This window comes from Amborella trichopoda, chromosome 5 (genome assembly GCF_054954075.1).
Source record: "Amborella trichopoda isolate Santa Cruz 75 chromosome 5, AtrichopodaSantaCruz75HAP2 v2.0, whole genome shotgun sequence".
NCBI classification, from domain to species: domain Eukaryota; kingdom Viridiplantae; phylum Streptophyta; class Magnoliopsida; order Amborellales; family Amborellaceae; genus Amborella; species Amborella trichopoda.
In genome coordinates this window covers 34,642,511-34,654,926 of record NC_142340.1, presented here as the reverse complement: position 1 = coordinate 34,654,926, position 12,416 = coordinate 34,642,511, and the positions used below count along the sequence as shown (strand labels likewise).

The 12,416-nt window shown below is 33.5% G+C and overlaps 1 pseudogene across 1 annotated transcript; it reads right to left on the bottom strand.

The window, feature by feature from the left end:
* Positions 1-8,538: 8,538 nt before the first annotated feature.
* LOC148782068 (protein FAR1-RELATED SEQUENCE 11-like) lies at positions 8,539-10,545 on the bottom strand (annotated as a pseudogene). Its single transcript, XR_016055221.1, has 4 exons — positions 10,304-10,545; positions 9,749-10,190; positions 9,539-9,655; positions 8,539-9,179 (listed from the first exon to the last, which is right to left on the bottom strand). The product of XR_016055221.1 is annotated as a protein FAR1-RELATED SEQUENCE 11-like (transcript).
* Positions 10,546-12,416: the final 1,871 nt, after the last annotated feature.

Below are 12,416 nucleotides of genomic sequence, written 5' to 3'. Positions count from 1 at the left end.
TAGATGATTATACCGCTGAAGACACCTCGAATCAAGAAAGTGCAGCCTCATCTTAAGAATATATGTTTTTGAACTTCAGGATATGTAACATTCTTGTATATATTTGGACTTTCCATACTGTAAATTTTTGTATATATTTTTGTCCGGCCTAGAGAACATATGAGCCTCCTAGATTGATAAACATTTTCAATTTCTTCTTTCTACAAACTCTTTCATATAGTTCGTTCAAGTTATGAGTATATCTATTTTTATAGTTAGTTAGAGTAATCTTACGATTGTTGCAATTTCATTAGGGTTATGCACTTCAAACCAAATTATCTTCCTACAAGTTTTCTTGACTAGACCTTGTTCATTAGGTACTTGTCAACTACTTTTTATTGTTTTCGATCACTTGATATAAATCTTCTTTGTTGAATTTGTTGATATTGATAACGGTTGATGCTTGATAGGATTTTTTCACATAAGTTTAAGGCTTCATATATTCAAATGTCTGTTTATGTGGTTACTGCATTCTATTTATTTGTTCATATATGGATTGCATATTACAAAAGGAATTATTACATATACCTTTTAATTCTGAATTATGATTATTTATTTAGTGGTTAGAAAGGCTTCCTATATTAAAATCTTACGCACTATACTACAAATCATTTGTTTTTCCCACTTGAGAAGTTTGTTGCTGTCTCTCCTTGCAATTTCAAAAGGACTTTAGTAGGTAGAGTAAATTGCCTTTTATTTAGAAATTTGTGTGTGTACAGTTTCCAATTAATCAATATCAATAAGATCGTGCACGTTGATCTGCCTATATGTTTTAGGGCGTTAAGACACCAGGTAACCTGGAAAGAAAATTCCCGGTTTCTCTTAGTTTTATGTTGTGGATTTGTATGTAGTGGTTTGTAGAAACAAGCCCACTAATTATACATATTATATTTTTTCTTCATTTTTTTTTAAAAAAGGGGCTCCTTTTTTCAAGGACTCGTAGAAACCTTGTCCTTTTTGAGCTTTCAGTTTTTATAACGAGTACTTGAAATAAAGTTTTTACCATCATAGGCATTTTCAATGTAAAATCTGCATCACTTGGCCGGGTTTGGTGGTGTGGCTTTATATTTCTCGATAGCACCTATGGAAACCTCATCCAAAAGATTGGAAAAATTCTGCCATACAGTTATTCATACTGTAATGCATTATATTTCTTTCAATTGTGCCTTCGATTTGATGAGTGCAACATTGGACAAGTTTTTTATGATGGATATGTTTGTTATTCATGTCACTTTATACGATGTCGCTTTGTATTCAGGGTAGAGGTGGATTATGCACCGCACATAATAATATAATATTGTTCGCGTTTAGTATGGGCATCTACTTATATAATATTATTGTGGAAAACTATTGATGTTATTTAAGATGAATAAACCGATATATGTTGAACCCTTCTTCCAATACTTTTGCCAAGTATTTGCAGATTTTCTTTTCATATGAGAAAGGTGCCAGAATGTAGGATTTATTTTCATGATCTTTCATTTTCTGGTTTTTTTAATTGATAATTTACTATCAGGGACTGTTTTTTGGTAGTGAAATTTTGGATAAAATAATATATAGATATATATTTATATATATATAATATAATACAATATATTTTATTAACGTATATCTATACTACATTATTAAGCAAGAGTTAAGAGGTGGACACATGTCGTGAAAATAAGAAGGGTCCCTAATTATTTCGAGGTTGTTGGACACATTCGTAACTTTAAAGGAACAGAGAGATAGAGAAAGAGCTCAATTTTCCAAAGGATGAAAGTAAGAGAGGGGGGAGAGAGAGTATGTATGAATTTTAGGAGGAATGAGAGAGAATAATCTCCTAACTTACCGTATTATATACGTATCTAAATGTAGTATATCTTCTAAAATAGGGAAGAGTGAGAAGCGAAGAGAGAGAGAGAGACTATGTATAAGAGAGAGAGAGAAAGAGCATATTAGAAAGAGATAGATAAGTGCATGCATATTTTAGGGAAAGAAAGAGAGAGCAGTATATATCTCACCTATAACTTAAAAATTTATACTTATTATTTCGTCATCTAAAGTATCTCTCTCAAGATAAATCTTCTAAAATAGGAAATAGTGAGGGAGGGAAGAGAGAGAGAGTACATAAATATTTTGAGGGAAAGAGAGAGAGTAATCTAAAAAATTACCATATTATATCCTCATCTAAACATATCTTATATTCTAAAATAGGGAAGAGTGAGAGAATGAAGAGAGAGAGAGAGAGAGAGAAAAATCATATTAGAGAGAGAGAGAGCAATTTATTTCTCACCCATAGCTTAATATCTATAATTACTATTTCTTCACCTAAATATCTCTCTATAAGAGAGAGCCTCTATATCCTAAGTATGTTTAGAAGTCTTATAAATAGGTTAATAAACTTTCACGTACCCCTCTCAACAGCTCAAAATGGGTACGTTAATTTTTTGTTTTCATCCAGCAAGGTGTGCTTTGTTTATCTATCTCTCTTTCTTTGTTCATGCGTGAATACTTACTATTTCCTCACCTAAAATATTTCATACGATCAATCTTCTAAAATAGGAAAGCGTGAGAGAGGGAAGAGAGAGAGTGCGTATACTTTAGGGGAAGAAAGGGAAGAGAAAAAGAGAATGCATAAATTTTCGGGGAAAATGAGAGATAGAGTAATCTCATTAATTACCATATTATATCATTATCTAAAGATATCATGCATTCTAAAATAGGGCAGAGTGAGAAAGGGAAGAGAGAATATGTATAGAGAGAGAGGGAGAGAAATAGCATAATAGAGAGAGAGAAGGAGCTTATTAGATACGTGTGTGCATATTTTAGGGAAAGAGAGAGAGGGAGCAATCTATATTTCACCTGTATCATAAAATCTATACTTATTATTTCTTCACCTAAAATATCTCTCTCCAAGAGAATCTATATCTTAATTACGTTTAGAAGTCCTATAAATAGGTTAAGAAACTTTCACGTGCCCCTCTCAACCTCTCAAAATGGATACACTATTTTTGAAGTGCCTTTGTTTTTTTGTTTATGTGTTTGTTAAATTTATTTTCCTTGTGATAGAATATTTAATTTGTTTTTATTTTATTTTCTACCTGAACATTCTCGCTTGTGACATTGAAATGGGGAGTTCGCTTAGGTGTAGGATTTTTAATGGCTTTGCATATGCAATAAATAGCAAAAGCAGACATATTTGAGGTTATGATTTTGTTTATTGAGTGTATGAAATTCCCCTGATAACTAAATTATGATCTATTGGTTGTAAAAGAATTTTTTTATTTTTTGGATTTCTGCTTGTCATTCTTATTATTATTATTTTTTAGTTGGTGAAGGTGATGAACGACATTCATGCTTCTTTTTTTTTATTAATCTTCATTTTTAGTATGTCTTATAGCGATGGTTACTTGGTTGTACATTATAAATTATTAATGCAATAATAATTATAAAGTTATTCCCTGCCCTCTCTTTCATATTATCATGTGGATTTGGTGAATTTCGGATATTTTTTCCATTGAATGAAGTTTAACAGAGTCTACATGGACGGTTTGTTGTATTATTATTATTTTTTATTACCTATGTTTGTATTTTTTTAGGTGTTCTTCCCATTTTATGAAAATTGAGGAACACATTAATCTTTAAGGTAAGAGAAACCATGCTTTTCTCGAGGTGTGTAATTATTATTTTTATAGGTTATAAGAACCTGCTTTGAATTAAATTATACAGTATCTTATTGTCTGGATATTCTATTTGAAGTAACGAAAAACAAGCAAAAATTATATGCAATTAAAATAATTACAGATTTTTACTCTACTTCAAAATTTTAGTAAGTTTTCCTCATAAATATAATCTTTTATGTTTGGAACAATAAATATATCTGTATTTCATATTTTTTTTTTTCTAAAAACTTTGTTCTCATTAGATAGTCAATGCTCTTTAATCACGTGCGAAGAAAGTGTTGCATATATATAGAAAACACTACGCAACGACAATAAGCGAAAATGAATAGTGATTTCACCTACCCCTATCACCGCCCAAAGTTCATCGCGCGGTCATAATTATCCGGTAGTATTTCATTTTTCATTTTTTTTTCTATAAATCCGAATGAGTTTTAATTTGGAGCGTGTATTCATCAAAAATAGGGAAATTTTCGAATATTAAAAAAAAAAAATTGCATGAAAGAAATTAACAAAAATACCCCTGAAACGTTTCGAGGGTATTTTGGTCTATTTAGTTTTCACGGATATTTTTTTTTATATTTTTATTAAATGTTCCTCAGTAAGATGTACATATCCACCAAATTTTAAGCAATTCCGATTTGTACGGTGATGAGGGTAAAGAGAAATCACTATTCATTTTCACCTATAGGCGTTGGAAAGACTATATATATATATATATATTGGTATTGCAACAACCTTCGATATATATAGAGAGAGAGAGTATGAGTATAGACACAGAACGATCTCAATATTGTTTCTATATCTCCACATTATTTCGATATCTTAAATAGAGAAAGTGGGAGATATAATATTCCTAATTCTAAGGGAAGAGAGAGAGAGAGAGCTCAATCTTCTAAAATAGGAAAGAGTGAGAGAGGGAATAGAGAAAGAGAGTAAGTATACTTTAGGGGAAGAAAGGGAAGAGAGAGAGAGGATAGCATATCTTCTAAACTAGAGTGAGATCTCAACATTGTGAGAAATTTTGAGAAGGTGATGTATCTCTTTCTTCTCTATTTCCAGACCTTTTTGCCAAGGATACACGTCCAGCTGCAAATATTTCGATCTTGCTACACACACTACAGGAGGTCTGGTTTCGAATTTTACGTGCATTTATAACAGGTTACCAAATTATATCATTTTGTAGAGGAAAGAGTTACTTACAAATTTGGAGGATGTCTAACTTTCTGATAACACTGCAGTTGGGATTGCTTAGGAATCTGAACCTAAGGGCCATTTTCTGTTAAATCACACTATAACCTTCTTTATCATGATCATGTTTGTTGGACCAATTGTACCCTAGGTTTGGTATGGAAATGGCCAATTCCGGGCAAAATCCATGCTTTCCTATGGTTAGCTATGCAAGACAAATGCCTCACTATTGATAATCTGCACAAAAGGGGTACAATTCTTAGGAATGTCTATCTTATGTGCAAATGCAATGCGGAGACTGGTTTTCACTCTCTTCTTACATTGAAATTTTGCTTCCTATATTTCGCATGGGGCTTTTAATAAAATGGGACTATTCTTTATGCTACTAGAGAATGTCCTTGGAGCTATTAACCATCTATGTACTACAGGTCTACCTAAGGAAGGCGTCATCATTATGAAAAATTTTAGGTGTGCTATAATATGGCAGATATGGTTGGAATGTAATAGGAGAACAATTGATGGGTTTTGTTTAATCTAGGAAGAAATTAAAGATTGGATTCTGCAATCTCTATGGGATTGGTTCTCTTCCACTTTGGAGGGTCGTGGTGTTTCATGGGTTGATATCAATTTAGACCTAAGAATTTAGCTACATCATTTTCTTATTTGGGCCGTCCTCATGTGATTTGGAATTTTCCCTCAGAGGGTTGTCTAAAACTAAATTTTGATGGCAGTTCCTTAGGCAATCGAAGGGTTGCTGGTGTTGGTGGTCTATTTCAAGACCATGATGGTATTGTTCTTTTTTCTTATGCTGGGCCTTGCATTTCTACCATGGCTACACATGTAGATATCGCGTCTCTTCTACAAGGATTACATATTATTATGGACAGAGGCTTCTAAGGGGATATTTTGATTGAAGGGGATTCTTTTAATATCATTAAATTGTGTAAGAAGGAGCAAAGGGTACCTTGGTCATTGCATGTTTTTTTTGCTGAAAATCATTGATCTTTGTGCTACCCCAGGGTTAAGGATTTCTTTCTCTCATACATATCGTGAGGCAAATCATGAGGCATATCATTTTGCAAAGCATGGAGTCTCTTTATCTTCTCTGTATATTTCTAATGCATTAATTGCCATAATGTAATCTATTGCTTGTTAAGCATATATTCAATAATGAGCTTATAACATTGTCAAAAGAAAAGAAAGAGATAACATGCACAAGAAATAGAGAATGAGAGATTTTAAGAGAGATGAGAGATTTTCATGGAAGAGTTTTTGAATACTAGAGAAAGAAATAATCTCTTAAAATATTATTTCAGGAAACCTAGAGTTTAGTAAATTTATTTTCATAAAAATGATTAGCAGTTAAAAATTTCTATTATCGAAGAGGTGATAAGTGATTTACCAAATATTATTATTAATAAAGTTCTTTGATAATTGAATATTTAGTTAATGGTGTGATTTCTATAAGGTTGCAACCTTAAACAATCCAATTTAGGTGCACCACCAAATTTTGTCATAACCTCTAATTTTAATGTAAAAAATTCTTAGAATTATCTAAAAATCTATTTTTATATCTAATTACAAATGTTTAAACTCCAAAAATGGTTAAAATCGAGTATATATATAAACATATTAAAATCTTGAATATGATGGTATAGATAATATGTTGCAAGATGCACTATTTCTAAGACAAAACCTTTCTTTTTTTCTTTTTTTTTTTCGTATTGATACGTCACGATCGTGAGATGGTCAATTACCAGGTTTTTCAAAACTAAAACAACCATTTCCAATGGATTTTTGAAATGCATCTGTAGTTCTACATTTCATAGTTGCAACCTTATATAACACTTTTCCTTTAGTTAATCTGTTACAAGTAATTGCATATGTGCAACACACGTAATTTGGCTAGTAATCTATTATTCAACACAAAGATCATAAAGTATGGACCGGTCAATACTTCTTGAAAATGAAGACTCAATTGTCGTGATATATGTGAAATTATGGATACAGATACAAGACCTTCACTAGATGAGGCAGAATGATGCTTTACAAATTTTGAAAGAATTAGCCAAAAAATCTTGGAAAATTGTTTCACGGGAGCTAGACCGCATTTCTACAATATGCAGTTCTAAGGTATGAAGCATCTATATGAAGCATCCATCTTAAAGATGGACGCAAATAGGTGGTCCATCTAAAAACAATTGAAACTAACGCTCCAAATGTTTTCTTAATAGAATTATTATTTCTAATTTTCAATTTTTTTTTTTTTTTTCATATTCATGATCTCCATGTTAGAGATTATAAGTCCTTAAAAATTAAGTCAAAGTGACTCATTTCTACATGGACTCATCGAAACCGTGTCCAAAAATGTATCCCGTAAATCTTTCATGTATGGCATTTAAATATTAATTTGTTAACTTCTTGTTTAGCTCACATGCCACCTCTAATTGATTTGAAGTCTATCCTCCTTGTGGTTCCTTGTCCTCATACTGATTGATTTGAAAATCAAGTTGGCCAAGGTTCTCGGCTCTTGGCCGAGCCAAGTTACGCGCCATTTCGACATTAAAAAAATGGGCTTCCTTGTTTCCTTACCTCCAAAGGCATCTTAACTTGTGCCTTTCTTCCATCCAAGGAACACCCCAAATCGTAGATATTCACCGGAGGCTCTCTTTGTAAGTGTGTGGAATTATTTTTTTGCCACTGAATTACTTTTATAATGCAGAATAAATAGTAAATAACCTGGAGACTAGTGCTTTATACTACCAAGGTTGTGGCATTTTGTGGTTCCCCGTCCTGACTCAGCTATGATTTGAAGTCTAGCCTCCTTGTGGTTCCTCGTTCTCACTCTGAAGTCTATCCTCCTTGTGGTTCCTTATCCTCACTCTGCTTGATTTGAAGTTTAGCCTCCTTGCACCTTTTCACATTGCAGAATGCTAGTGAACCAACAATTAAGTGATAGAAACCCTTCGGGAGGTAGACAAGACCTAATGACCTAGCCTAAGGAAGTGTCGTATAGTTTTCGTGACCACATGCATCAATCGAACCGCAATCCGGCACTCATTTATTTGTCATCCCGGCTTCTTCCTTCTTTCTGAAAACATAATTGAAAAAATGGGAAGGCTATTATTGACAAGGAGCTCCACCTTCACTTGCATGAACTTAATCAGCCGAGATAGCGAAATGGGTGGCCTATACATCCAAAGTCCATTTTCTTTGACATATTTGTTTCTCTTTGCTTTCTTGTTGACATCAAACATTATTTTCTTTGTTGTTCAGGCAAGTTATTAATTTTAATGGCAAAAGAAAAAGAAAAGTGACTTATATGTTCGAATTGCATTGCTGCCCTGCGATGTCCTTAAGATCTTGTGAGTTTAAAGAAGCTAAGCATTGCTGCCCTGTTGTGCCTGTCATACCTCAATATCAAATTGGAAATGCAATCACTACCCCAACACATTCATAAGGAGCTGCCCTACTGCGCCCTTATGATCTTGTGAGTTTAAAGAACCTAAGCATTGCTACCCTATTGTGCCTGCCGTACCTCAATATCAAATTGGAAAATGCAGTCCCTGACCCAACACATTCACAAGGAACAAAGAATGTTGCTTTGCTTGAAATCCTATTAAATGAATCAACAAAAGATAGAGCATTTAATCAAGTAAAAATATGTTCATTACATTTGATACACAACATAAATATTGCATCTTACAATAATCATTATGCACATCTCCAAAATTACATATACAAAGTTGTCGCATGTAAATGCTCAAAAATCTCATAAGCAAAGTAGCATTTCTATCCCCAAAATTGTGTCAACATCATACCAAGAAGTGTGTTCTCTAACATATAATGATTTCCTACTAAATTAACCTCTTTTTAATGGACAATTCCTATAATCATGGCCAATTTGGCTACATAAAGGAACCTTACAATATCTAGGTTTCTTGGGAATTTCAACATGGGGCTCTAACCTTTTTTCGGGAGGCTGCCCTTTTGTGATTTGCCGAACAGGGTTTTTTACATGGACGCTTTCACAATGAAGCCCATTTTCATCCTCTTTAGTTGCTAAACTTGCATTAGATGTTTAATCAACCATAGGAGACCTCATGCGTTCTACTTCTTCAACATGTTCCAAATTCTGTAAAATTGCTCTATAATGAACTTCTAACAATCATCAAATCTTGCACCTTTTGTACCAATTGTTGATTCTAATGATTGTATAGTTTGGACACGATCAACATATGCAGCTGATGTGTTCGAGCTAACATTTGATATTAATGATGTGGAGCGCTTCCAACGTTTTGGCAGTTATCGGTCTGGAATTTGAATAAAATTTTACTTGAAGAGAACATGAAGAGGATTCCTGCAAATGATGCTTGTAAACTCAAACCATTTACAATTGCAATTCATAACATTGTCTTCAACCACTAAAGATACTTTTTGATGCCTGCAAATGATACCTGTAAACTTGAACCCTTTACAACGGCAATTCATAACACTGTTTTCAACCACTAAAGAATCTTTTCGCCCTTTTTCTTTCTTTGAAAAGTGTGTCACTTCATAAGTTTCCTTATCCTTTCTAGATGTCAAATATTGGAAAGATGAAATAATATTTTCTTGTATCTTAGAAAATGCAAAGGAGTTAAGACGTGTCTCCATGGTCTTCGAAAGGGCACATTGTTCGGACATCCACATTGTTGGACTGACTTTTGTTGCATCAAACGCTGTTGACCCACTACATTTCTCATCTCAATAACAACTGCCATCTACCAAAAAGAGGCAAAAAATCATAAATAAAGAATAAAATGCCAATATATTTAAAATATTAAGAAAGACAATGAGATCATTATTTCTTATACCTGGTCTATCAATTCACTGAGCGGAGTTTGTGAACCCAAGAATCATTTCACATATGCATTGATGGACTCTGAACGTCCCGTTGTCGTCGTTCCAGCAAAAAAATGGCTTCTCAAGTATGGTAGTGCCCAAAACACATTTAAATTCCACAAGTTGTTAATATGTCTATTTAAATGCAACACAAACTTATTGACAAATGCATGTCAGCCTTCTCCAAAATCTTCAATGGACTCAAGATTACATAACTTGTAAAAATTGGTGTCAAACTCATTGTATCATTTACCAAGGAGGAGGGAAAGCCGGCCAGATAATTTTGATAATAAGTGTCATATACAAAATGCATGTTTAGTGTTGGGGAGTTCCTTACAGATTGCTTCTTTGATAGCTAAGTTCTGATCAGTTAGGATTGTTTGTGGCATCTTTCCATTCAGTAGACCTACAAATGATTACAACCATATCAAGCTTTAGAAACACTAGAAACATATAAGCATGCTCAAACACACATCATTGGTAAGAATATCAAAGATTCAAAGCTCAAAATTTGTAGAAGATCACATACTTTCATTGTCCATGAAAAAGATTGAAATCTTTCATCTCATAGTAGAACACGCCCAAATAAACAAGTGTCACCATGGTTATTGATACCCACCTAAATGTCGAATGGCATAGAGTAACCATTTGACCGATAGGTTGTATCGAAAACTACCACATCACCGAAGATCTAATATGCACGTGAACGAGAACCATGGGACCAAACAACATGCTCCAACCTATTATCTTCCCTAACTGTAAAATCGTACAGTTAAGGACTCAAGTTTGTTAGTGAGTACCCGCAAAAAAATGACTAAAATAGATAATGTTGATACAATACAGATTTTTGAGGCTTGTTCTTTAAAATTTTAATGGTTAAATAAATCAAAACCACAAAGACATCAAGACATCCATTTGGGCAAAAAATGACCCACATTGTTCACTTGAAACTGAAAATTATAGAATCGTACATTTTTTTAAATTTTTTTCAGAATCATAACAAGCCAATCAAGTCATATATAGCCAACCAAACTATCAATACAGTTACTAACACATCAGCAACTTGTATATAATCCATATATCAGAAACTCATATATCAAAAGAGTTAGTAACCATAACAAGCAAATAACACATCACTAATCATATATATATATATATATATATATATGCTAACCAAACTATCAGCTAACTCAAATGAAAATTGTAGAATCATAAAAGGCGGATCATATATTGTTTGCTAGTACTGATTATCAATTTAAACTTCAAAAGCGTAATACAATCATTAGCAATGCCCAAAATTGTGCCAAGAATAATGCTGCAGAAAATTGAAGCCAAGAGTAGAGCTGCCAAAAATTGTTTGATGCCTCAAAATTGAAACTATACTGTGCCAAGAATAGTGCTGCCCAAAATTAGAGTCATTACAACCTGAATTTGGGTACATCGTAGTTGAAATACCATGCATAAATTTTTAAGTACCACTAGAAAAAGAAAAGAAAAAAAACTAATTTCTAAAACCCATTGAAACTACAACACTTGCTAAACGAATAGATCAATGAGACGAGACAACAAGTATGGAATAAAAAACTAATCAAAATTGAGAAAGCATAAATCCATAAAAAGTGGAACATATCTAAAGAAATAACGTATAATTCATATGAGATAAAACCAAAATCACAGCCCAAAAGGTCCAAACCATGAAAATCACATAGAAGGATTAATAAGATGGAACAAGCAAATCGAGAGCAAGTTCACAAGACAGCACAACAACAAAACCCCAAAATACAGATGCAAATGCCATGGATGCAAAACCTCAAACCCAAAATTCGAAATAGGCTCGAGAGGAGACATGCCTAGATCACACGGAGAGAAAAACCTCTTGGGCATTTGATTCAGTGAAGAAAAAGAACCGTCTTTCGCATGAGATAGAGAGTGAGGGGATTGGTGAGGGCGAGGTGTAGAGAGAGAGAGAGTTGGGGGAGCGGGAGGTGTAGTGAGAGAGAAGAGAGATGATGAGGGAAAGATTCAAAGGTTCCTTTTTTTTTTTGTTTTTCAAGCAGAGGTCGATATTGTCCTTGGGCGTAGTCTTTGGGTTCTATTAATATGAGGGTAAAGGGGGTAAAAATGTGCTTCACAATTTATTCTAACTTGAACTTGTTGTTTGTGGGGGGTTGCTATTCCTAAAAAATCCCACACACATACACACACACACATACACACACGCACACACACATATATATATATATATGCAAGTGTGTGGGACTGTGCTTGGAAGAGCTTTGGTTTGATATAATTTTTTTGCGTGATCGGAAGCCGATGTCACCAATATCACACAAAGACCAAATATGAAATGCCTTCAAGCGGAGACTAAAATGGACGAAATTTATCACAAAATGATCGTGATAGTATCCTCTTCATTTTGATTAAGTTTTAAAACATCATGCAACATCCCGAATTGGTGGTCGAAGAATCAATAATTTATGGACTTGGCGGGATTTTGGGTTCTTCCTTAAAACTTTGTTTTAAGACGATCAATGGGTATCAAAATGTGTATAACAATCCAAGCATCGATTCTACGATGTTTTATCATTAGAATTGCAACCAGAAACCTCCGAAAAAGCTCTCGAGGCCTAGTAATGGCAA